The sequence below is a fragment of the Ambystoma mexicanum genome, unplaced genomic scaffold (genome assembly GCF_040938575.1).
Source record: "Ambystoma mexicanum isolate Mex_15411 unplaced genomic scaffold, UKY_AmexF1_1 Mex_scaf38, whole genome shotgun sequence".
Classification (NCBI taxonomy): Eukaryota; Metazoa; Chordata; class Amphibia; order Caudata; family Ambystomatidae; genus Ambystoma; species Ambystoma mexicanum.
In genome coordinates, this window is record NW_027182453.1 from 379,518 (window position 1) to 404,559 (window position 25,042).

The window sequence follows — 25,042 nt, forward strand, 5'->3', positions numbered from 1 at the left end:
AAGAAACCATATTTGGGTGCTACGGTGCTAGCAACCTACAGTCCCATTTCTTTACTCCCTTTCTTCATGAAATTGTTGCAGTCGGTAGTCACTCCCCAGCTTAGGTCTTTTTTGGAAGACCAGCAAGTTCTGCATCCTGCACAATTGGGTTTCTGCCCACTTATGGGCACTGAACCTGTACTGGTTTCCGTCCTGGATGATCTCGCCTGAATTAAAGATCAGGGCGGTGTGACAGGTGTGATGAATCCTGTGGAGTCATCACTGATGTCCCGGCGTTGATCTGCTCCCATGTGACCAAGGGACGGTAGTCGCTACCTGTTCCTCACCCTGGGGGTGATACTAGGGGGGAGGATCACATGGGAGGAGTGGTCTGTCGGGGGAAGGTGGTGACCCCATCATGAGGGATGCAGTATTCTTCCCCCTCTAGGAGGAGGGCCTCATAATTCTTAAGTTATTGATGGCTTGTTGTCACTATATAAATCCCTCCCACTGTAAAACCCAGAAACCCCTTCATGCAAATCACTCTAGACAAAATGTCATTCGTACATCATACACACATAACACACACATAATACCTGTATATTTTTGAGGACTGAATTATTACTATAAGGTACGTCCAACATATTTCTAATACCAGTATTTTCACCATCAATATTTGCAGGATAACTTGATAGTACTTTTTCCTTACTATTTATTTAATTTTTCTTCCAATTTGAATTTTCAGAACAAAGAAGAATTTGTGAGTAAAATACTCATATGGTAAGCCTTGCTTCTCTCTCGTTCATAACGTATCACAGTATGATCTCAACATGGGTGATGCATGACACCTAAGTGCACTCCTTTTGGTGACCATCTGTTGTCAATATATTCCATGAAATGGGTCTAAAGGACTACCTGTACACTCGGGATCACCAAAGGTGTACTGTCGATGGCTAAAGAGACTGGCTTTATATTCACACTCATTACATGTTTCCGTTCAAAGGGATCTAATGACTTTAAGTCTATGACTTTAATACAACATCATACATCTATTCCTTTATTAATTTCATATACATGAGATTCAATACTTATGTTTTCTAACTGATGGTTTTTGTTCCACATATGAGTGTATCCGACTACCCCCATCCCTGACCTGATCTGTGACAATGCTGGTATGTTTTTATTATATTTTTCTTTTCTTCCTTCAAATCGTTCATGTTATTCATATAAATTACAAACGTGACATTCACTTTGATTTTCTCACTTATGCTTTGTAACATGTGTTATCTCAAATATGTTCATGGCAACATTTTGTAACAGCCCTGAAAACGACCTGTAGGTCGAAACACCTGTCGGCTGTCCATCATCTACAATTAAATTATGTTCCTCTCATATCAGAACAGATGCCAATATTTTTATTGATAAAATTGCGTTTTTAGTAGTTTTTTTAGGGTTGTGCGCAAGTGGCCTTTCCAAACCCTTAATTCTACTGTTTCCAATTTCACAAACCCTGTGGGTGGTTTGTGGGAATAGTGAGCTTGCTGACACCCATTACATTGCGTAACACCTATACTTTCTCTTCTGATTGCTTGTCCTCTTATAGGTATTAGGGAGAGGTCACTAACGCACAACAACTTGATCGAACACACATATCTATTTCATTGGGTCTTAGATAACGGTTGTCCAATCCATAGATGTGCACATATAGGTTCCATATGTAGCTTAGTAGAGGGAGCCAATAAGCAGGAGCAATAGGTTTTCATAACTGTGATATCACAGTGACTCATTCATGTTATATAACCTCCTGTTTTTTGTTCAAACATTGGAGAATTCTGGAGTGGGAGCTTGGCTTTTATCTTGATTTTTTCTCAGGGTATTGCAATAAACTGGGTTACCTTGCATTTAGCATACCACACTCTCTGTGCCTGGTCTCCCACTGGCCGCTGGAAGCAACAGGAGGAGCTGGCCAGTGAGGGTACCCCGGAAGCCCACAACCCTCAAAGATACACTAAAAAAATAAATGTGAGTGTGCTATGTGCAAGGTAACGGGGGTGGGGGGGATTTATTGTATGACAGTTAAGAAACTGAAGACGATTGAGGATAGCCCAAGACAAGGTCTTGGAAGACTGCGCAGTAGGGCCACTGAGGGCCCAGCCTTCTTTTGAGGGTAAAGTAAATGAGGCACAGAGAAAAGGATATCCCGGGGAGAACCGGAAGACAGCTGTATTTTATTGTGTTGTATTGTGGTTTTGTTGATTAAATTGTTGTTTGCCGGCATTGTGTTGTGTTGTATTGTGTTGTAAAGCAGGTCCTTTAGAGATGATTTTTCTTGTATGTTGTGAGAGTAGCAGAGAGTATTATTTGGTAGAGGTTGAAGGGGTAAGTATTAACATTTAGATTGTGAGCAGATTTTTTGTAGTGATCCAGAGGTAGGATTTGGATTTTGGGGTGTGGCCCTAGGGGAAAAGTGTGAAAAAAATGGTCAAAAAACAATTTATGCTTCTAGAAATTTCGGTAAGCTAACCACTATTTTGCATTGTTTATTCTGTGTAATTGCCAAGCAGTGCGCTGCTTAAAGGTTGTCACCATGTCAGATACCCAAATAATTCACCTATGCAAAGCGTTCACTAAATATGGTGCCAGAATTACTAAATATCATGCTGAGTGGGTGAAAGGGACTGCTGGAAATATGTACCTGTCGTGGCCACAAGGGGGCACTCACTGTAAAAATGTACTCCAACACGTGTGCACATACATACATTCCACACAAAAGGGCAGCAAGCTCAAGAACAGGTTTAGGGTATTGGAACTCTGGAAGCCCTGTGGGGAAGAAACAGAGGGGCCTAGGAAGGAATGGAAGGTTAATATGTGTCAGGGGGAGAGAGAGTAGCCCACCCCGCTGCGCCTCCTCCCTCTGAGGAAAGCGCATACACAGAGCTAACAGCTCCACCAGCTGAGGAAGGCAACCATACACAATTCACAGTACCACCTCCACATGAGGAGAGCACACCAGGTTCCAACATCCCATAAATATACACAGTGCAGGCAGCAGCTGTAGGGTATAGTAATACCAGATATGAATACCTTGATGAGGAAAGTAATGAAAGTAGGAAAAGGGTGAAAGTGGTAAAAGCACCATTAGTGCACATGGAGAATGAAGCATGGCACAGCTCAGAAACACGGTTAGGGGAATAGAAAGAACATAGAGGGCTACATAGCTTAGAAACGCAGCTAAAAGCAGCCAAGGAAGAGCTCCAGAGAGTGGGAAGCATGCAGATAGATGGCCACAGGTCAAGAAGCGTACCCATCGGTAATGGGGATAGTGAAGAGACCATGATAAAACCAGGAAAATGGGGGGTAGGGAAAATATTGCTAAAATCTGATGGGAAAGGCACTGAAAATAGATATGTGAAGAGAGTAGAGTATGGAGACATGAAGGAAGCAGCCAGGCAGGAAGTCAGGAGGGAGACACAGGAAGAGATAGAGCAAAATGCGCAAAAGGAGAAAGAACAGAAAGAAGCAGCAGAGAAGATGCAGAGAGAGGACCAGGAAAGACAAAGAAGGAAGAGGGAGGTAGGAGAAAGGGATGAGTATGTAAAGAGACTAAATGAGAAGAAAAGGAGAATGACAAGAGAAAGGGAAGAAAATGAAAATATTAGGAAGGAGATGAGCCCAAGGATGAGCAGAAGTATGATGCCAGAGATGTGGGGAGAAGGGAGTGGGACAATAGGAACAGAGACCAGGGGCAGAGATGTGTCACTAGAGATAATGAGTGGAACATATGTAAGAGAGCATGTTAAGGGAGTGAGTTTTTATCTCATACTTGAGGAAGACGAGAGCGGAGAACATGACAGGGAAACAGATTGGGTTGACATTGATGGTGAAGAGGGGGGAGAAGAGGCAGTGCAAGCCGCACAAAGGGATACCACAGGACCAGGCATGGGGGAGATGGCAGGTTTACTGGGGCCAAACCTAAGCATGTATCCACTCCTCACATCAGTACTGCCCATGAAGGAAGACACAAAATCACCATATTTCTTAAGAAACATGCCAAAATGACAGCGACACCGGGTAGCTGAGACATTGCAAAGGAAAACTCACTCAGCATCGGCTCTGCACAAGAAAGGGATAATGCAATTCCCACTGCTCCACAAGGGATTAGGGCAACCCCAAAATACTCCATGTAATCAGACAGACACAAATAACTTGATGGATAAGCTGCCATCACTGACAGCAGGGGCGGGCTGTTGGATCTACAAGCTAGAACGGGAGACAGCTGGGATAGTAGTAGCTGCAGTAACAGAACTTCACCACTAAATATGACGTGTCACCCTTTAATAATTACAGAGCTAATGTATGGAAGACACTGAGGGAGCTATGTCTAGATCAATCTGATGCGAGTGCCATAATAACTAGAAAGATGGGGCCTACTGAGGACCCGCTGCCTATATTCAAGACATTAAAGAACGTTGGCATTTGAAAACTAAAGACAATTGGGATACAAATATACCGATGTTTTATCATATTCTATGTCAGGACCTACCTGAAGAAGTACAGAGACAGTTAAAAAAGTTTGTGGGGATTGAAATTAGACCATGGCCAGCAATATAACTGACTATCGTCCATCACTGAAGGTTAAAACAGGAAAAGGATCAAAAGAAAGTAGGGGAAAGGCAAAAGTGGCAAAATTGGTACAGAAGAAATTATCCAAAATAGTGGTAGAAGAAGCGGTATTGATAAATACAGAAGACAGGAATAATGGACGGGGAGTTATCATGCCACAGCAGGGCATGGGTGGTTGTTTTGCAGGAAGAGGGGAGAGTAGTTTTTACCCCAGAGGAGGAACAAGATCCACTCACAAAGGGAGAGGTCTTGGGTTTGGTGGAAGGACAGCCCCACTTTGGAGGCCTTGGGGGAACTGATCAGTATGTTGGAGATGTGGGAAAGTGGGACACACTTCTTGAGTGTGTAGAAGTAGAGGAACAATGAAGCAAGGGGCAATACAGTATGGGCCAAGAGGGGGGATGGCATATTCAGCACCATATGGTGCACCACAGCTAATCTATGAGTACTATGGCTACACACAATATTCACCAGATCAGACACAAGCACATCAGGTGCAGCAGCCCCACAGACAGTGCCACAACAACCACAGCAGACATTGACACAGAATCCCCAGAGGGCAGTGCAATCACAGCAAGCAGTGACACCGGACGATACCAACATTCTGCCACAGACACCACGGATAGCAAGAGTGACAGCGGTTGGAGGCAACACTTTTACAGGGACAGGTTTGAACATGTATCCCAAATAAGACAGCTCTTAGAATAGCTTGATGTGCCCTATCCTATCAGCAACCACAAACACTGAACAGGAACAGAGGGTGGAGATATCTACTGTCGGTCTAGGAAAATGGACACCTCTCACGATTGACGGCAAAAGTATTTTGGTGGCCCAAGGCCAACCATCTCATGTACATAACGATAGAAATACAGGTTTCCGAGTTTGACCAATGAGCGGCCATTTTGATATAACAAGGATCGCCATTTTGTTTTCTAACGATTGCTCATTGCTTTCTGTTCAAACTGCTTCGCAGCACATTTCTGCTTACTCTGCTCAACTGTTAACATTGTTGTCTAAAGGTGAAAGGGCAAGGCCGCAAGGCCGCGAGGCTAATAAGAATTTGTTGAAACACAACGTAGGCAGCTACGGAGAGGAATGCCTGGCTCCCTCCCGAATGTAGCCTTGAAACAACGCCACAGGGCATTTAATCATTTCACAGCTGCCAGCCAGTCTCATTGTATGGTAGAATATGTTAGAATAAAGCAGCTAAAGTCTTGAATTATGCTTTTCTTACGGCCCCCATTTTCCGAGCCCTGTAGAGCGTGTCGGCTCCCAGGACACAAATAGCACCTCATAGAAAGCAAGGTCTGGAATGTGACTCTTCCCCCGTATGAAGCTGGTTGTATACGAATTGTTCGTACTACAACTGTTGGAATGACAATTGACCTTTTCACAATTGACCGAATTGTGAAGGTCAATTGTAACATATATGTGGGCCCGCAACCCAAACCCGCCCAAAACCCCTATATATATATATATATATATATATATATATATATATATATGGTCAATTGTGAAAAGGTCAATTGTGACCCTTTAAATTCGGTCAATTGTTCATTCGAACAATTGTAAACGAACAATTTGGGTAATACCATGTAGCTCGCTTACAAGAACAGAAGCACTGTGTTCTGTTCAACAAAGAAAAGATGTCTCCACACTTGCAAGGTTTCATACAGTTGCTAGAATAGATATTTGAAGGTGTCATATTCGTCAAAATTGTCCATCATCAAACCGAGTTCAAAGAAACCCAATAAAGGGGGTTGTTAAACATGTCACAGCTGATTGTATGATATGCATTTTGTACATATGTAACTGATGTGCGTAATTCGCTCTCTTGCGTCCTTCGAGGTCTAGAGATACACGTCGCGGGGAGTGACACTGAGTTGGCCAACTGAGACTATTTGCTTTGCAATAAACCCTAGCTTTGGGAATACAACCTCGTTTCTGGCCTATCTATCGTGTGTGGTGACTTGCCTTGTTTCCATAACGCGAGGGACCCCTAGGGGCCCCTTTCACTACAGGTGACCAGACTCTTTGTTTCTTAGCCAAAACTGGGACAGCAACATCATGTGACAGTAGGAGAGTAGACGGTAGCTTTCCCATTCCTATATTCCAGGAAAACACCTGTTAACATACTGGGAAGAGATCTTATGGCCAAATTCAATATGTCATTATCATTAACAGAGGACAGCATAATATGCTGTACACCAGGCACATACTTCCAGACAGAAAAACAACAATACATACTAGCCTTGAATAGAAAATAGAGAATACAGGGGTGCAACAACAAATAATGTTAGCTAAAAAGGTACCATTAATTATGGGGAAAAGATTTGGCAAGGGCACCAGGCACACTATGGATGACCAGTACATATGCTATGGGGGTGAAATAGCACCAAATGTCCAAAGAAACAAATAAAGGTATTTATGAAGAAATAAAATTGCTCATTAAGCAGGGAGTGATAGTGCCATCAGAATCTCCTTGCAACACTGCTGTATATATAGTGAAAAAATATCTGGAGAGTCGCGCAGATTTACTTATTTATTTTACACTTATAAAAAGCACGCAACTCTTGGGCATCACGGGTTAGCAAGATTGTACCCGACTCCTTCTGAGTTGGTGACAGGTTGTAGGATGCATGTGCCCATTACCTCGCCCATGCGCGCGCAGATTCCCAAAGCACTGCGACTGTTTGTAAATATGTTACAGGACTTGTTGATGTCCATGACTAAATACCTCTCTTTTTCGGTTCTTGACAGGAAAGGAACGGCGAGGAGGTATCGCAAAAGGCACAGATATAGACGATAAAATCTAAAGCTACTGCAGTTGTCAACGTGCATTTTTTTATTTTTTTTTATTTTTTCTATGGGTCAACATAAAAAACATAAAAACGATAAAAGGGTGGTGCCTCCCTGCACAGCTACCAGGATTCCGAGGGAGAATAGAAAGAAATCAGACCCAAGACAAGAGCTCAAGTGAATGCTGAGTAAGAAGATACAAGGAAAATGAACTTGAGACTAAAGGAGATTGCATTGCACCACTTGAGGAACACTGATGCTGAACTTTGGGGATGAACGTTTACTGGAACAATAAGAAAGGGTTTGGTGCTTTGCCTTTACTTGATTAAAATGTATTTAAAGTTTCTAACACACATATCCCAAAGGAGGAACAAAGCGGCAAGCCACAAGTATGCTGAGGACTTTATCTATAATAGACTATTCTCTCTGCTTTCCTACCTCAACAGTGCATTGGGACTTTTTTATATACTATTTTTCACAAGGACAATCATCTTTAACGGACAATTCTCTCTACTTTCCTATCTGTACATTTGTATTGGTACTATTTTTATACTATGTACACAAGAGCATACATCTGCAACAGACTATTTTTCCTACTTTTTATCTTCACATTTTTTATTGGAACTATTTTCTATTTTCCACATTTTTATATTTTTGTTTTTATCATCAATAATTTTCAATGAACCACATATAGTGAAAGTGGTTTAAAAATCATCAAATATTTTATTATTGTCATTTGATGCTAAATGTTTTTAAACCAATATATACAGCTCGCCTCACTCACTTGAAAAAATACTGACTATTGCCCGGTACTAAGCAAACTGTATGAATGTTTTCATATCCTTATATTCCTGATATCTTCATAACACCCTGATCAATTCGCCGCAGGACACATCTACAAACAATTGACATCATGGCTATTGCAGTACTTATATTTTCCTTTCTCTTTTGTTGTTTTATTGCTTAGTTTATCTCACATTACATTTAAATTGATTATGATGAGTTGAATGTGTCCTTGTGGCATAATGTTAGTGAAGAAGTTAGAAAACAAGTAGATTTCCAGTAAGAGCAAGAAATGGTATTACGCCCAGTTGTGGAGACAGTAAGGGCTAGGAGAAGCATTACAGATGAGGATTTCATGTGAAGGTATTTTTATAATTAGATAAATATTGAATGAAACTCATGGTATAGGCCAACAGAGAAGGTGGAGGGAGACAGAGAAAGAGAGATCAAGGGAAAGCTGTTTTGTTTACTCACTTATCCCATATTCCATGACAGCCTCTCAAGCATTTATACCACAAGTGGTACCCGAGTACAGAGCACATTTCTTGGTACATCTCGCAGTATGCCAGACTAGAGGATAATTTCAGGGATAATAGGCCATGATAAAATTTGCCGCAGGATCAGAATTCCTATACGTAGACAACTATATATGACGATAGCTGGTTCATTTATCTATTGTCCTGCATGCCCGCATGGCTGACAGATACATTGAAATTTTGGTTGGCAATTTTGGTGCTGGTCCTAATGGCTTTTTACATCTTGAGAATAGCAATACGCCAATGTAAAAAGATGGGCAAGAAGGCACTCCAAATGACAGTAATGGTTAATGTGGCTGACACCGTACATCAGTACACTAAAACTGATGAGGAACTTTACTGTCCCATGCACCCATTCGGGCGCCAGTAAGACAACCCGGAGCATTGTCTACATGCCCAAAAGATATCCATAACTACGATGAGCACTGGATGAAATGCGACAACAGTGGCGAGTGCTGGTTTATGACATGCAGTACAGCAGAATATGTAGCACAAGGAGCTAACGTGAGGGGGTCACCAGAGTGTGGCTACACAAGGATGGCTATAAAATCGTCAGAAAAAATGAAGGTGTGGTCGATAACTCGACTAGAGGAGGGAATGTAGTGGGGCAATTGTTGGCTAGAAAGCAGGTGCCCCCCTGCTGTCCCCAGAAAACACAGGAATTATAAAATCAGAAAGAACACATTTGAAACTGCACTTACAAATCCTCCTGGAAATGTAGCTGGCACAAAGAATAGTTAGGTTTGCTACACAAGTAGGGACAGAAGAGGCATTAGCTGGCACAATTAGTGTGTCTTTTTAAATAGAATAGACTAGGTGGCAGGAAAGCGCATACCAAGAGAGGGTCTCACTACACATGTAGCGGCAGCATGGCTATAATAGGTAGGGTTATGTTGCAGCGTACCCATATGGAGAACTGAGATGTGCCAGTCATGCACCAGGACGGTAGGCAGCAAATAAATGCACAGCTAATGCGCGCTGCAAAAGAAACACAAAATGCCCTTTTAAAAATTGCACCAGCGGAGAATTCAACCCTGCACGTTTAAGGAAGGCCCAGGTGAACACGCTTCAACAAATCAGGAGAAATGCTGTATCCGACTTGATGATGACTAGCCAAAGGTATGCAAAGGCCGAGCCGTTCAGGACACGTACATAACGGAATAAGATATTATTGTGTGCGGTCAAGCTGTCAAATAAATCAAGCTGCAAAGATACAGCAAACCGTTTCATGTTTATAGCGTCCCAGGAAATCAGAAGGAGGTGACGTAATGCATTCTGCCTGGCCAGGCACAAAGCGAAGACCAAGAAGCGGCTTAAGATAAAACAACTAAAATCCAGCGATGAAAACTTAAGAGTATGACTCGCAAAATAATTATCCAAGAATAGGATGGCGTACAAAGGCCTTAAGCCTTGGCACTCATGGCATGGGAGGTAAAACATGGCCAATTTGATTTAACTAAAATAAAGCAACATGCTTGTCTCTCCCTCTCTCGTACCTAGACAAACCTGTCAGCATGCAGACAGTTCATGGATAGTGTGACCACAGTGTACCCCGTTAGCACATATCTTTTTTCACTGCAAAAGTAATTTAGGGCCTACCAATTAATTTCCATACATGATGAGGTAGCACTTTTTTAGGGGAAGGTACAAGGGTGGGATCTTAGATAACGGTTGTCCAATCCATAGTTGTGTACATATAGGTTCCATATGTAGCTTAGTAGAGGGAGCCAATGAGCAGGAGCAATAGGTTTTCATAACTGTTATATCACAGTGACTCATTCATGTTATATAACCTCCTGTTTTCTGTTCAAACATTGGAGAATTCTGGAGTGAGAGCTTGGCTTTTTATCTTGATTTTTTCCCCAGGGTATTGCAATAAACTGGGTTACCTTGCATTTAGCATACCACGCTCTGTGTTGTCTCTTTTTTGACAAATGCAACTTGGAGGGCTTTTTGGCTTTTGACCTCTACTTTTCCCTTGCCTGATATGATTGGTGTAGTTCTGGCAAAGGCTACTCCACTGGCCTTCAGAGCAGCGGTCTTCAAACTTGGGGCTGGCCCCCGCAGGGTGCGAAGGATGTCCAAGGGGTGCCCCAGCATCTTTAAAAAGGGATTAAGAGGACTGGTTTAATAGAAAAAAGGATAAGGGGACTATAAGCAGTAAAACAATCTTCTTATATTTTTTGAAGAGCCTGTGGGCCCCCTGGACATCCCTTGGTCCCCGGGGCGGCAGGGGCCACCGGTATGTGTGGGCCCAGAAACAATATTTTTACTCAAGGAGTGTGGGGAGGGGATCAGTATGAAAGAGTTTGAAGACCACTGTACTAGAGTGATGGGATTGGGAAAGGGCGCCTAATCTTTCACACTCAACTTGTTCTTTAATCACTGGAACTGTTTACTCATATGCTGGCTTTGCAACACTTGTTTCTTCACTTTAAAGACTTGTGACTCACTACAAAACATATATTCTTGGAACCCGGCTCATTTTCAGGCTACCCTCGGCCTCTTCCTCTCCTTCCCTCATCCCTCATTTCTGATTGTCTGTCTGCCATCCATGAGTGGTGTGCCGCCAATGACATCTGCCTTAATGACAGTAAAACTGAGATTCTACTCATCGTTACACCCACTCCCTCCTTCCCTGCAGCTCTCTGGTCGGCCTCTCTTGGCCCTCTTCCTGCTCCCACCTGCAAGGCAAAAAACCTCAGAGTCATCTTCGACTCTACACTCTCCTTCTCTCCTCACATCTCCGATGTCTCTAAGAAGTCACACTACCAGCTGCACCTCCTCAGAGGTATACTTCCTTTCCTCTCCTTCCCCCAGAAGCTCACTGTCTCCAGAGCCCTGGTTCTCTCTAAGCTGTATTGTAACAGCCTCTATCTAAATATGCCTGCCTCTGCAATTGATCCAGAACAGGACTGCAAGACTTGTCCTTGGCCTCAAGCCCAGGGATCGGATCTCTCCAGGACTGAAATCTCTTCACTGGCTCCCAGTGGCTACGAGGATTAAGTTCAAAACCCTCAAAACCCTCTGCATTGTCCAAAAGGCCTTCTGGGGCCGCAATACCTTCAACTCTCTCTTCCTAAATATCTTCCTTCTCGAGCTCTTCGCTCATCCGCATCCAACTCCCTCAGGGTCAGTCGCTTCTCCAAGCACCGAGTTGGTGGTAGATCTCTCTCTTCGGCAGGGGCCTCCCTCTGGAACAGCATTCCTACCTCCCTGAAACTTGAGGAGAACCATCTCCAGTTCCGGAAGCACCTCAAAACCTTCCTCTTTGCCTCTGCTTTCTCTCCCCCTCTCCCCTGCTAAATTCCTTGCTGAAACGGCACTGGTTACTTGGCCACCCTTTCTGATTCTCGGGCCCAGGCCCCGCTAGTTTCCCACCTGCACTGCCTCCCTGGCAGCCCCTGCACCTGGGGACTGTTTTCTGTATCCCTACAGGCCCCCTACCAGCACTTATGTCTGCACTTACCTTGCACTTGCTACCAGTGGCGTTTTTATTTATCTTATTTTATTCTACTATCCCATGTACTGTACTTTACCCTCTACCTTCGCCACGCACTTTTCCCTTTCCCGCTCCCCATGCACTTGCACGATATGAATGATACCTGGCCTAGTAGGATCGTTGTTCTGTCTTCTCTTTGTTCCCCCTCCCTTGCCTCGTCGCGCCTTGAAACACTTGTGTATAGGCGCTTTAGAAATGCTATATCATATCATATCATAACCGAAGGGCACTGGGTCAACTTACCTTAACAGGGAAAGACTAAGCACTAGAGGGCTTAATCCATAAGAAGGGTACAACTGTATGTTTGCTTTTTTAAAGAAGTTTTTGTATTTTGTATTTCATTTATTGAGCACTTTCTCCAAAGCACTTTCCAAAAATTCGAAATACAATGGTCCAATAAAAATGAAGCATGATAACCAAATCAATGACCAAAGCTGATTAAAGGAAAGACGAAGAGGAGTTTTTAATTGGGAATGAAAAAAAACTGATAGCTAGAGGATGCACTGACAGAATGAGGTAGAGGATGCACCAACAGAATGAGGTAGAGGATGCACCAACAGAATGAGGTAGAGGATGCACAGATATAATGTGGATGCGCATTCCAATGCTGAGGTGTTAGAAGAGGAAAAGAAGGGTACCAAAAAGTCCAGGGCGGCTGAGGAATGACAAGAGGGACAATGAGAGGACAGAAATGCGGCAGCCATTTTAAGCAAAGTTCCCAAGATAGCAACACATTTTCCATAATAAAAATCTGGATTTCCTCTCTTTGGAATGAGTAGGGTTACCTATCTTTGCTGCCCACTTTCACATGTAATTGATGGCATCATGATTTACATTGAGGCGAGTGTGGGTGTGTGCAAGAGAGAGAGCTTATTCCTGAAAACAAAATATATTGGTTCTAAAATATCCACGTTCCCCCCCAACAGGTGGTACCATAACAACAAGGTCAGGTTAATCTGGCCTAAAAACAAAACCCTTAATGCTATATTTCACATAAAGCCTTTGTCACATCAGTGATTGAGGCCTTAACGGATGAGGTCCATCCCTCATCCCTCCTGCCAGGATGGTCCAATATCAGGAATTTAGATCACTCACATAGCACGTCATGCAGAGCTTGTTACGTGTTATGACTGAATCATGCTGCTGTTAGCAACAGTATCTGCAGGGTGTGAGCTGCGAGGACTTGATGAAGACCTAGGCTCAGATGATGGAGCCACATCTTGGAGCTTCCCTCCCAGGGCAATGTGTGGGAGAGTGCTTCAAAGTGAGTCTTCATCAGGAATGCACATGGGATGCCAGCCAATAGGGGGTCCTTACACCTAACAATGCCAGTTGGTCATTATTTCCAATAACTGGAGACAAGAAGTTAATAAATAAGGGATACAGATAATTTCAGGAGCCTGTAATACTCTGATCACCTGAATTTCTAACCATTCATAAACGCGTGTAAGTGTGCATTTCACTGTCCTCGACACACCTCCCTTTACAAGCGTGAGAAACGGGTTTCGTTTTCATTCACCTCGTGCTGTGCAGGCAAGGGGAGTGTGGGTCAGTCATACTTCCGCACTCCATACCATCCTTTCCATCGACTCTACCTCATGCTCTCAATTCCACTCTAGAAGGCTCCCTCATTCGTGCCTAGACACGAAACAACACCCAGATAGATGACCAAGTGCAGATCCGGCGTTCCGTTGCTCCCCAGGTGATCTGGAAGGAGAACAACCAACACTACTTGTAGCTACCAATGTGCCTATTTAATTCACCTGTAGACTGCCACTCCTCCACCCCTTTAGCAAAGTGCTGTGATCCACCATACAGGTTCAATAGCGAATTACTAATAGGAAAGCACAGGGGAATGTATTAACATAAAATAATAGGTGTATTGCAGCTACTCCCCACCCCCACTGGTGCATTTTGGTGTTATAGACAAAAGCTAACGTTGTGCAGAGTAGGATGACACAATAGTGTGTTTGGATCTAGAAATGGAAGACATTCTTATGTTATTAATTAAATACTATAAACAAAAGACATCTCCTCTCCCCACCAGTAATGCATCCTCCATCACATACACAGAAGACAGGATTAACTGGAGGTTTATGAAGAACAAGCAGAGACAACTTAACACTTGGCCAAAAAAGATGATTGCTTTCTCACCAAGAGGAATGAATAGTCGCCGGCCACTCCCCTACAGCAAATTGTTCCCCAATTATTCCTTAAAAGATTGTGAGGGATTCAGTGGTCAAAATGTTTTAAAACAATGTCTGGAATGATGTTCCCTCAGCCTGCCTCCATTTCTGCCCACTCCCCCATACTCATGGGTCCTTCCTGTCCTCCACTGCACCCTGCAACATTGTGTTTTACAACAGTTCGGATAAAAGTGAAGATAATGAAAGAAAATGGATTTAAATAACCAGAATTAGTGTGTCATTGTCCCATTCAGAATGCACCTTCATGCAGCCTGCCCTTCACCGGTCACACCTCTTAAAGAACATGCCTAGCCACATGCACACACACCCCCCTGCCCCTCCCAATGCCTGCAAACAGGATCATACAACCATTCATAGGCAGATCCAGATCACTGTCAAACTGGGCTTCTCGGCTGTTTGGGAATGGGTTTTGCATCCCAGTCTATTGAAATAAAGTATCCCTTTCAAACACGTGAGAGATGGAGCAGTACAATGGTACACTGGCTTGATACCCAGAAGACCCAGGCTCGAGTCTCCAGTAGGGATGAATTTCGTACCCTTTAGTTCCCGCCCACTTTGACCGCTGGATGTATTTCACATTTGAAAACGTAGTATTTGATGGCCCAGGAAGACGAAAAAAGAGCCCTTCCCCCGCTCGGGACCTCGAAGAGTGACTGCTGATGATTGACCGAGATAAAGATCTGCTATCAGCAAAGGCCGCCAACCCGAATAACATACATGCACAGTGCAGAGATAATGATCCTCAGAGCATGCGCAGTTAAAGGATGCTGAGCTGGGCATGCGCGCATGCTCAAGGATCTGGGTCTTACGCGGAGGTGTAAAGATGGCGGGTGCTGAGAGAGCAATAGCACGTGCTGAGGCTGAGAGAGAATCACCAAAGTATGCGCAGGAAAAGGAACAAACTGCGCATGCTCAAGGATCAGTCATAGCACGTGCTGAGCGCAGAGAGAGAATCACCAAAGTATGCGCAGGAAAAGGAACAAACTGCGCATGCTCAAGGATCTGCGCACGCTCATTGATCTAAGTCCTACCCAGAGGTATAAACATGCCACGCACTGAGACACAATAGCACGTGCTGCTAAGCGCTGAGCGAGAATCACCAAAGTATGCACAGGAAAAGGATAAGCGCTGAGAGAGAATCAACAAAGTATGCATGTGCAGGAAAGGATAAGCGCTGAGAGAGAATCACCAAAGTATGCACAGGAAAAGGATAAGCGCTGAGAGAGCATCACCAAAGCATGCACAGGAAAAGGAACAAACTGCGCATGCTCAAAGATCCAAGTCTTATGCAGAGGTGTAAACATGCTGAGCGCTGAGACAGCAATAGCACGTGCTGAGCGCTGAGAGAGAAGCACCAAAGTATACGCAGGAAAAGGAACAAACTGCGCATACTCAAGGATCAAAGTCTTACACAGAGGGGTAAACATGCCGGGCGCTGAGACAGCAATAGCACATGTGTGGTGGCCTTGAAGGACAACAGGATGCCTGGAGAGGTTCGAACTGTATTTATTGAAGGAATACAAAAGGTAGATATTTGTTGTCAATGTATAGGGCAGGAGCAGTACTCACAGTTGCAGTCAGGGGCCTCCCAGTTACTTCACTGGAGGCAGGGTGTGCACATGGATGGCATGCTGTAGGCTTCGAGGGCAACCATGACGCCTCCTATGGCATTGGACTTATGCTCCTGGTGGATCAGGTTCTCCTTGTCTTGTCTTTCGCTGTGACTCCCTGGGTGGGGTTGCGGAGTCGGTGCTTGAGAACTCGTTGCGGTAGGGTGACTCCGAAGCATCTCTTACTGGCGAAGGTTGTCGGGCGGCACTTGTTGGTCTTGATCTTCTCCGGTTTTCCACAGTGGCTGTTCGACAGATTCCTTTCTGCGGTACATGGCCACCCTTTCTAGATTCCATTTCCTTCCATCGCTGGTTCAGATGTGGTTTGACCCTTTCGCAATGACTTCTATGGGACTATTGTATCTGGAGCCAGTCGTAGTGTCTTTGTGGGGGAAGGCGTATCTTCACTAAATCGCCTTTGTTATCTAGTGTATGGCGAGTGGCTCGACCTGTGTCCCCTTGAGCCTTCATGGCTTCTTTGTTTCGTTGCATACGAAAAACTAAGTCTTTCAAGTCCACATCTTCGTCAGCCCTCACTTTGTGGAGCCAGGGTGGCACCAGTGTGGATGCTGCCCTTCTCCCCCATAGCAGATGAAAAAGTGAAACGCCTGTGATGGCATTGGGAGTGATGCGTTGGGCTGCGACGGCTTCCTTGACCATCTTGTACGGGTCTAGGCCCGAGGCATGCGCCAGTTGCAGCGCCCCTTTGATGAAGCGGTTCGCCCGCTCAACAAGCCCATTGGCCTGTAGATGGTAGAGGCTTGCTTTCCGCTGTCGAACATTGTTGAGTTTCAGAAATGTCTCCATTGTCTGTCACAAATTCCTCGGGGAGGCCTTCGCGCTGGAATATGGCGGTGAGCGCTTCGATGACTGTGTTCGTGGTGATGTCCGCGGTGAAGTCAACTTCGACCCACTTAGAGAAGTAAGCAACTGTGACTATCCCATATTTGTGTTCTGGGGACATGCTGTCCAGGGGCCCGATGAAGTCCAGCCGTAAATTGCGCCGTACTCCTTTGAGGACTTCTGTGGGCAGAATGGTGGCTTGTCTCACGGACAGGCGCTTTCCACTGTTCGTGCATTAGTGGCATCTTTCAACCATTTGCCGTATGTCGTGATCCATGCCGGGCCACCAATAGGCGTAGCATATCCTGCGTCTGGTCATTTTGCACCCCAGATGGCCTAAGTGTGCTCTGCACAGTATCGCTTTGAGAATTCCGCCGGGCGGGATCACTTGGTCGCCTCTCAGAATGAGACCGTTCATGGTGGTTATTTCGTCACTCACTTTCCAGTAGGGACGTAGGCCCTCAGGGATTGCTCTTTCCTCAGGCCACCCTTCGCGGACCCAGGCTGCTATGCGCCGTAAGGCATCGTCCAACTCGTACTCCTCCTGCCAGTGGCGCTCGCTCAGGTCCATGTACTCGCCATTCCGCAAGTCACTTATTGAGGCTACGACACATTTATCTTCCAGGAATGTGGTCCCAGGGGCGTTTTGGTTCAGGAGTCTGGACATGCAGTCCTCTTGCACGTTTTTCCAACAGGCAATGTAGGCTATCTCATAAGTGTACTCTTGAAACTTTGCAGTGATCCTGGCCAGCCTCGGGGTGGCAGTCTTGGTGCTGCTTGGGCTCAACATGTGAATGAGGGGTTTGTGGTCGGTGACCAGTCTAAATTTCGTGCCCCAAACGTAAGATCTGAGGTAGTCGACGGCCCAGGCACATGCAAATATTTCTTTTTCTACGGTGGAGTAATTTTTTTCTGCTAATGATAAGGCTTTCGATGCAAATGCTACAATGTTTTCTGTGTCACCCTTCTTCTGGGTCAGCGTGGCCCCCAACCCGTACATGCTGGCGTCCGTTGTGATGCAGGTGTCCCATTCAGGGTTGAACAGTTTCAGGCACAGTGCGTGTAGAATCCTTCTTTTGATTTTGGTGAAGGCTTCGTCTTGCTTTGGCCCCCAGAAGTAGGTTTCCCCCTTCTTCAAGAGTTCCCTAATGGGGGATGTGGTTTCGGAGAACCTTGGGACAAATTTTGCGTAGTACTCAGTGAGGCCCAGGAACAAGCGTAATTCTTCTCTGGACATCGGGCCGGGGCGTCTGTTATGGCCTCCAGTAGGTTCTTCTTGGGGCTCACCCCTACACTTGAGATGCGATACCCAAGCTACTCTACCGCGCTCACTCCAAAAGCACATTTCTTGTGGCGTAGATGGATGCCAGCCTCTTGAAGCTTGCTCAGGACTGCCCTGAGAGCTTTGTCATGGGTCTCGTTGTCCTTGGCATACACAAGGATGTCGTCCTGAAAGTATGAAACGTTTGCAACTCCTTTTAATAATGAGTTCATCATCCTCTGGAATGCAGACGCTGCCGAAGACAACCCAAACGCCATGCAGGTGTATAGGAAAGTGCCAAAAGGGGTGAGGAACGCTGTTAGGGGCGCAAAGTTTTGTGTAATGGAATCTGGTGATAAGCGTCACGCACGTCCAGCTTCGAGAAGATTGCCGCTTCTTTCATCATGAGGACAATTTTGCTGATGCTGGGGAGCGGGAAGCTATCGTTAACAACCTCTAGATTGAGACTTCTAAGGTCGATGAATATTCTGAGGTTGTTGCTGGATTTCTACTTTACTAGGACCAATAGGTTCAGCCACTCGGAGAATTCCACTGTTTCGATGGTTCGTCCTTCGACCATCTTCCGGAGGTGGGCTTCTAACTCTGTTCTCGCCATGGCAGGTACCGGTCTGACTGCATTGGGTTTTAAACAGATCTTGTGGACGTAGTTCCTCACTTGCCCCGGGGTTTCGGAAAAAAGGCTTGGAAAGAACTCTCTCAAATGTTGTGCTGCTCATGAGGAGACCATGAGTACCTGTTCCGGGGTGCTGGGGTCCAGTTTTATACTGAGCCTGTGTTGATCATCCCATCCGAGCATGGCTGGGCCTTTGGACGAGAAGTACACCTTGGTGGTGGTGGACCTGCCTTTCAACTCAATTTGGGCTCTGATGTAGCCAAGTAGATCAAGGGTTGTGCCTCCGAAGACAGTCAACTTTTGCCTGGTCATTCTTATTTCCACTCTTGCTTGTCCCACCATCTCCTTGTACATGTCGATGGGAAGGATTGTGAGGTCTGAGCCTGAGTCGGCCACGACACGTGTTTCCATGCCGTCCACTTTAATGGTGCCGTGGGACGTTTCTCTCCTGGCGTGGAGGGCGTTGACCATGATGACCATGGGTCTGTCCTGTAACTTGTCATCTTCACTTAAAGCGCGGACACCATCGACGCGGGAAACAGTTTTTTCCTGCCACGTGCATGCCGGGGCCACGTGACCTATGCGTCCACACTTGGAGCACTCCTTGTTCCTGGTGGGGCAGTCGCGATCGTTCGCCATGTGTTTGGTGCTGGCACATCTGTAGCATTTCGGTGCATCCTTTGCCTAGGGCCTTTGTCTCTGGGGCTGTCACGGGGCTGCTTATCTCTGCGCCATCTCCATTGCAGCGCCGTAAGTTTGGGCACTGGCAGACGGCTTCCTGCCTCTTTGCGTCTGCCAGAGGTTTCTTCTTCCGCCCTGCCAATTTGGATGGCCTTGTCGAGGGTCACCTCCTTTTCATGAATGAACTTGTCCTGCACTTTCCTGGAGTTTGTGTGAACGACCAGCATGTCGCAGATGGCTTGTTCTGCATTTTCGCCAAAAGCGCATAGGGATGCCAGCTCCCTCATCCTGGTGATGTAGTCGTCCACGGGCTTGTTCCCTTCTTGTTTACAGGTGTAGAACCTCAGCCTGTGTAGCACCACGTTCTCCTTATTGGTGAACCTCTTCGTTATGCGGCGGGTTGCCTCCTTGTAGACGTCATAGTCGTCAACTGGTATGGCCGTTAGACTGGCACAGATGCGTTGTCCTTCAATCCCCATTGCGTTCAACAACATTGCCTTCTTCCTGGCGGGAGCATATCCCGTGCCACCTACAGCCTCCAGATATGTGGAGAAAAGGGGTCCCACTGCATCCACGGAATTGCTGGGGTCCCAGGTGAGGGGAGAAACACAGGGGGTGGTGTGGTGCCTTGCATGGTGGGCCCGGGGGTCTTTTAGTATCCTTGTTGCCAATTATGTGGTGGCCTTGAAGGACAACAGGACGCCTGGAGAGGTTCTAACTGTATTTATTGAAAGGTGGATATTTGTTGTCCATGTATAGGGCAGGAGCAGTACTCACAGTTGCAGTCAGGGGCCTCCCAGTTACTTCACTGGAGGCAGGGTGTGCACATGGATGGCACGCTGTAGGCTTTGAGGGCACCCATGAGGCCTCCTATGGCATTGGACTTACGCTCCTGGAAGCCAGGCTCCATAGCCTTTGTGATCTGTTATTTAGAAGTCTCCTTATCAGGAGCAGCGCTGGAGCGGACCACTTCCCTGGCGCTCTGCCAATGTTCTATTCGGAGCACGGGTCCTCGCAATCTTGTTGGTCCTGAGATATCGCAAGACCGCGCTCCCGAGAACTCTCGACGTCTCCACAACATGCTGAGCGCAAACCAGAGGATTAAGCGGACTCTTCAGGTGGACGCCACCTGCCCTCATAACAAATGGCGAACATTGTCTCACTGCATGCACGCTTTAAGTGGGACACTGGTGGTTCCAGGTGACAGTTGTGGCAGGCATTGGCATTGTGGGTCACGATTGATGCTACGGTTGGCCTCACGAAAATGGACTAGGTGAATGGCAGTTACACCGGATACCATCTCATGGTTCACGTTCATGGGCGCAATGGGTTGTTAGAAGTAGCGGTAGACGGCCCGGGCGGAAGCTGGATATGGAGATGCAGTGGCCCTGTGAGGAAGCCGGACAGTATTTCCTTCAGAGACTGTGTGGGTGTTTCTGGCAGGTTTGGGAGACCTGCTTGTAGCAGTGGTGTGGTCCTTATTGGCACCAAAAGCTGTTCATCGTAAGCAGCAAGCGTGATACATGTTCTTTTTTTTATTTTTTATTATACATGTTTATTGAATTTTAAATATAACATCTCAAAATATATAACCAATAAGTAAACATAAAACAGAAAAAAAAAAATCAGGATCATCACTTTAATGAATACACATTCCTTAAAAAGAGGAAAATTACAGATTTGATTTAAACCATGTAGACAACAGTCTTATAAATCCAAATATCGGCCCCAAATTTGATCAAACAAATTCATTTTCTTATCCCTGTATAAAATCAATCTTTCCATTCTGGATACTTGTTTCAGATCATCCATCCATTCTGAAACTGTCGGTCTGTCATCACCTTTCCATTTTCTCAATATCATTTTTTTGGCAGAATTTGACGCCCTGAAAAACCAACACCTCTGTGGAAAGGAGAGATCATCCACCATGTCATCCTCACCCAAAATTACAGTTGTATAATCAAAGTCCAAATGCATCAGAAGAACTTCATTCATCTTCGTAGTGACCTCACTCCAGAAAGACCTTAGTTCATAACAATCCCAAATCATATGCTCAAAAGAACCAGTAGCATGTTTGCACCTCCACCATGCACTTGAATCCGTCAAGCCTCTAGCATGCAATCTTTGTGGCGTCCAGAAAACTCTGTTTAGAATTTTGATCTGTCTACACCTTTCTCCTAGATTCAAGGATGTTAGAGCCACATTCCTGCACAGATTCCTCCATCTGCCCTCCGACATCTCTGAGTCCAATAAGTCTGACCATTTTGATAGTAATTCATAGTTTGGTTCTTTATACTGATCAAGATTCTTGTACACTTTCGAAGCCATGCCACCTTCTGATTTATATTCTTTTAGCCAATCATGCCATCTCTTGTAGCCATCCGGAATCTTGTTCCCTACAGCTTTTTTCAGTTTCCTATACTCTCCCATTGTGCAATCTCTAAGATCTTTAACTTGCTTCAATCTTTTAAAGCTGATCCATTTACCTTCTTCAACAAGATCTTCTAGCCACTGCACACAACCCACTAGCCAGTTTGACCAGAAGAGTGGTTTCCCCTTCAACGTAATGGCAGGATTCAACCAGAGCGAAGTCAATCCATCCTCTGAAACTTCCTTTCCGCTCTTGTTCCGAAGACTCTTCCAGCATGACCTCACAAAAGCTGTTGGTGGAAATGATTTATATCCCGTTCCATCCACTGTAGACAGAATTGCCCTGGGGGAAAGAGGCGAAGATCTACTTGATTCCGCCATTGTCCAGACATCAGAAGAATCATCTATGAAAGGCACCAAGTGGCGAGCCCCAAATGCTAAATGATCATTTCCAAAATCCGGGACCCCCAAACCACCACATTCTTGTGAGAGTTGAAGTTTCCAGAGTTTCAGACGCGGTTGTTTTCCCTCCCACAGGAAGGACTGGATCAAGCTCTCCATTTTCTTCAAATAACATTTTTTAAGCTGCAAGGGAATCATGCTTAAGACATAGTTAACTCTCGGAGTTGTCGTCATTTTGATTGCATGCACTCTTCCCCATAGACTTAATCTCAACTCACTCCATCTTTTAAAGTCTGATTCCATATTTTGGATAATGTGTGTAATATTAACTTCCATCATTTTAGCTATATCTTTAGTCAGCCAAATTCCAAGGTAGCGCATCTTGTTCGGACACCAGTTAAAGGCAACATTTTTCAATGTCAAGGTTGAGCATGAAATTGAAGCTGGCAGTGCCTCGGATTTTGACCAATTAATTTTATAACCTGAAAATTTATGAAAAATGTCTATTTGGTTAATTAGCGCCGGGATGGAGGACTCCACATTGCAGACAACCAACAACATATCATCTGCATAAAGCCAGATTTTTTGACATGCCTCTCCAAAAGAAACACCTTCAATTGCCCTGTCTTCTCGTATCTTCACAGCCAATAATTAAGATTAAGTATAGATGGACAGTCCCATTTGGTTTAACGTTTGCAATTGACGGGAGACAACACAGGGTCACTTCCCAGGAAGAAGGTATGGATCTGCTAAAAATTGCAGAGGATGAAGGGGACATTGCTCAGGATCAACAGCTACAAAGGAGCAACCTTACATCTGGAGCTGTGCAAGGAAATCACAACTGCGACAAGGGAGACACACAAACTAGAACTTGAAGCAGGGCCTGGTGGAACCCCTGTTTTAAAGGCCCGCAAAATAGGTCTACTAAGTGAAACTGATTGAGGGGGGGAAAGGAATTGGATAAGCATTGGGCCAGATATGCAATGAAACTACAGGTTCGGGTTGAGTTACTCCGACTTGGAATCAGTGGTGTGGAGGTGAAGAGGGTGCTAGTATACCCTAGTGGTGTCCCTGGAGGAAGAGATGGCCCAAAGCGGAAGAGTGATGGTAGTAGGTACTTTCAGTACAATGGGTCACACCAGGGAGGGGGTTCGGGGAGGGTTAGGGTTATTGGGGTAAATGTTATACTTGTTGGGGGGATTTGGCGGTGGTTCTAGGAGGGAGGATCACATGGGAGGAGTCGGCTATATCAGAAGCATAGAGCAAGCTGTGCAGAGAAACAAACTACAGCAGTTATTTACCTTTTTGGTGCCTGTGCTTCTTACGTTGTGCAGAGTAGGATGACACAATAGTGTGTGTAGATCTAGAAATGGAAGACATTCTTATGTTATTAATTAAATAGTACAAACACAAGACATCTCCTCTCCCCACCAGTAATGCATCCTCCATCACATACACAGAAGACAGGATTAACTGGAGGTTTATGAAGAACAAGCAGAGACAACTTAGCACGAGGCCAAAAAAGACGATTGCTTTCTCACCAAGAGGAGTGAATAGTCGCAGGTTACGGATTGTGAAGGATTCAGTGGTCAAAATGTTTTTTAAAAGTGTGTGGAACTATGTTCCCTCACCCTGCCCCCATGTCTGCCCACTTCCCCATACTCATGGGTCCTTCCTTTCCTTCACTACACCCTGCAACATTGTGCTTTCCAACAGTTCTAGTAAAACTGAAGAAAACGGAAGGAAATGGATTTCAATGACCACCATTAGTTTGTCATTAACCCATTCAGCCTGCACCTTCATGCAGCCTCCCCTTCACTGTTCACACCTCTTTAAAAAACATGCCTAGCCACATGCACCCCCCACCCACCCCCTACCCATTGCCTGCAAACACAATCCCACAATAGGCAGATCCAGATCACTGTCACACTGGGCTTCTTGTCTGTTGGGAATGGGTTTTACATCCCAGGATATTGAAATAAATTATCCCTTTCACACACGTGAGAGATAGAGCAGTGCAATGATACACTGGCTTGATCTAGGGGAGGCTCACGTTCGAGTCTCCAGTAGAGATGAATTTGAAAAGAAAGTATTCTTTAAAAAAAAAAGGGAACGTCGTACCCTTTAGTTTCCGCCCACTTTGATCGTTGGATGCATTTCACAAAAGGCTCGGTCCTCGAAGAGTGAGTGCAGATTGGCCGAAATACAGATCTGCATCAGCAAAACCGAAGAACACACATGCGCACTGCTGAGACTGCAGTTGCGCATGCGTATTGCCGAGTTAACTCCTGAGAACATGCGTAGTGCTGAGAGACTATCCCCAGAGCATACGTTTGCTGAGATGTGAGATACTGATCCCCAGAATATGCGTTCTGCTGAGAAACTCTTCCTCAGAGCATGCGCACTAAAGACATGATGAGACGTGCATGCGCAAATCTTGGAACACGGATGCTGAAAGATCCAAGTCTTACTCAGAGGTGTAAACATGCCGCGTGCTGAGAGAGCAATAGCACGTGCAGAGCGCTGAGAGCGAATCACCAAGTATACGCAGGAAAAGGAACACACTGCGCATGCGCAAGGATCTGCGCATGCTCAAAGATCTAAGTCTTATGCAGAGATGTAAATATGTCGAGCCCTGAGAGCGAATCACCAAAGTATGCAGGAAAAGGAGCAAACTGCGCATGCTCAAAGACCAGCAATGGCACGTGATGAGCTGAGAGAGAATCCCCAAAGTATACACAGGAAAAGGAACAAACTGCGCATGATCAAGGATCTGCGCATGCTCAAAGATCCAAGTCTTATACAGAGGTGT

The 25,042-nt window shown here is 45.3% G+C and overlaps 1 protein-coding gene across 3 annotated transcripts in view; it reads right to left on the reverse strand.

Moving 5' to 3' along the window:
- The window catches only part of LOC138559108 (zinc finger protein 268-like), a 91,107-nt gene that overhangs the window by 38,358 nt on the left and 27,707 nt on the right, over positions 1 to 25,042 (reverse strand). Inside the window, exons 1-2 of one of the 3 annotated variants that reach the window (XM_069642678.1) lie at positions 24,352 to 24,438; positions 23,532 to 23,593 (exon numbers count right to left, since the gene is read on the reverse strand). The gene's annotated coding sequence lies outside the window, so the exon portion shown is untranslated. Of the gene's footprint in view, positions 1 to 14,965; positions 15,029 to 23,531; positions 23,594 to 24,351; positions 24,439 to 25,042 lie in introns of those variants that run through there. The other 2 variants (XM_069642679.1, XM_069642680.1) reach the window with 2 other exon arrangements.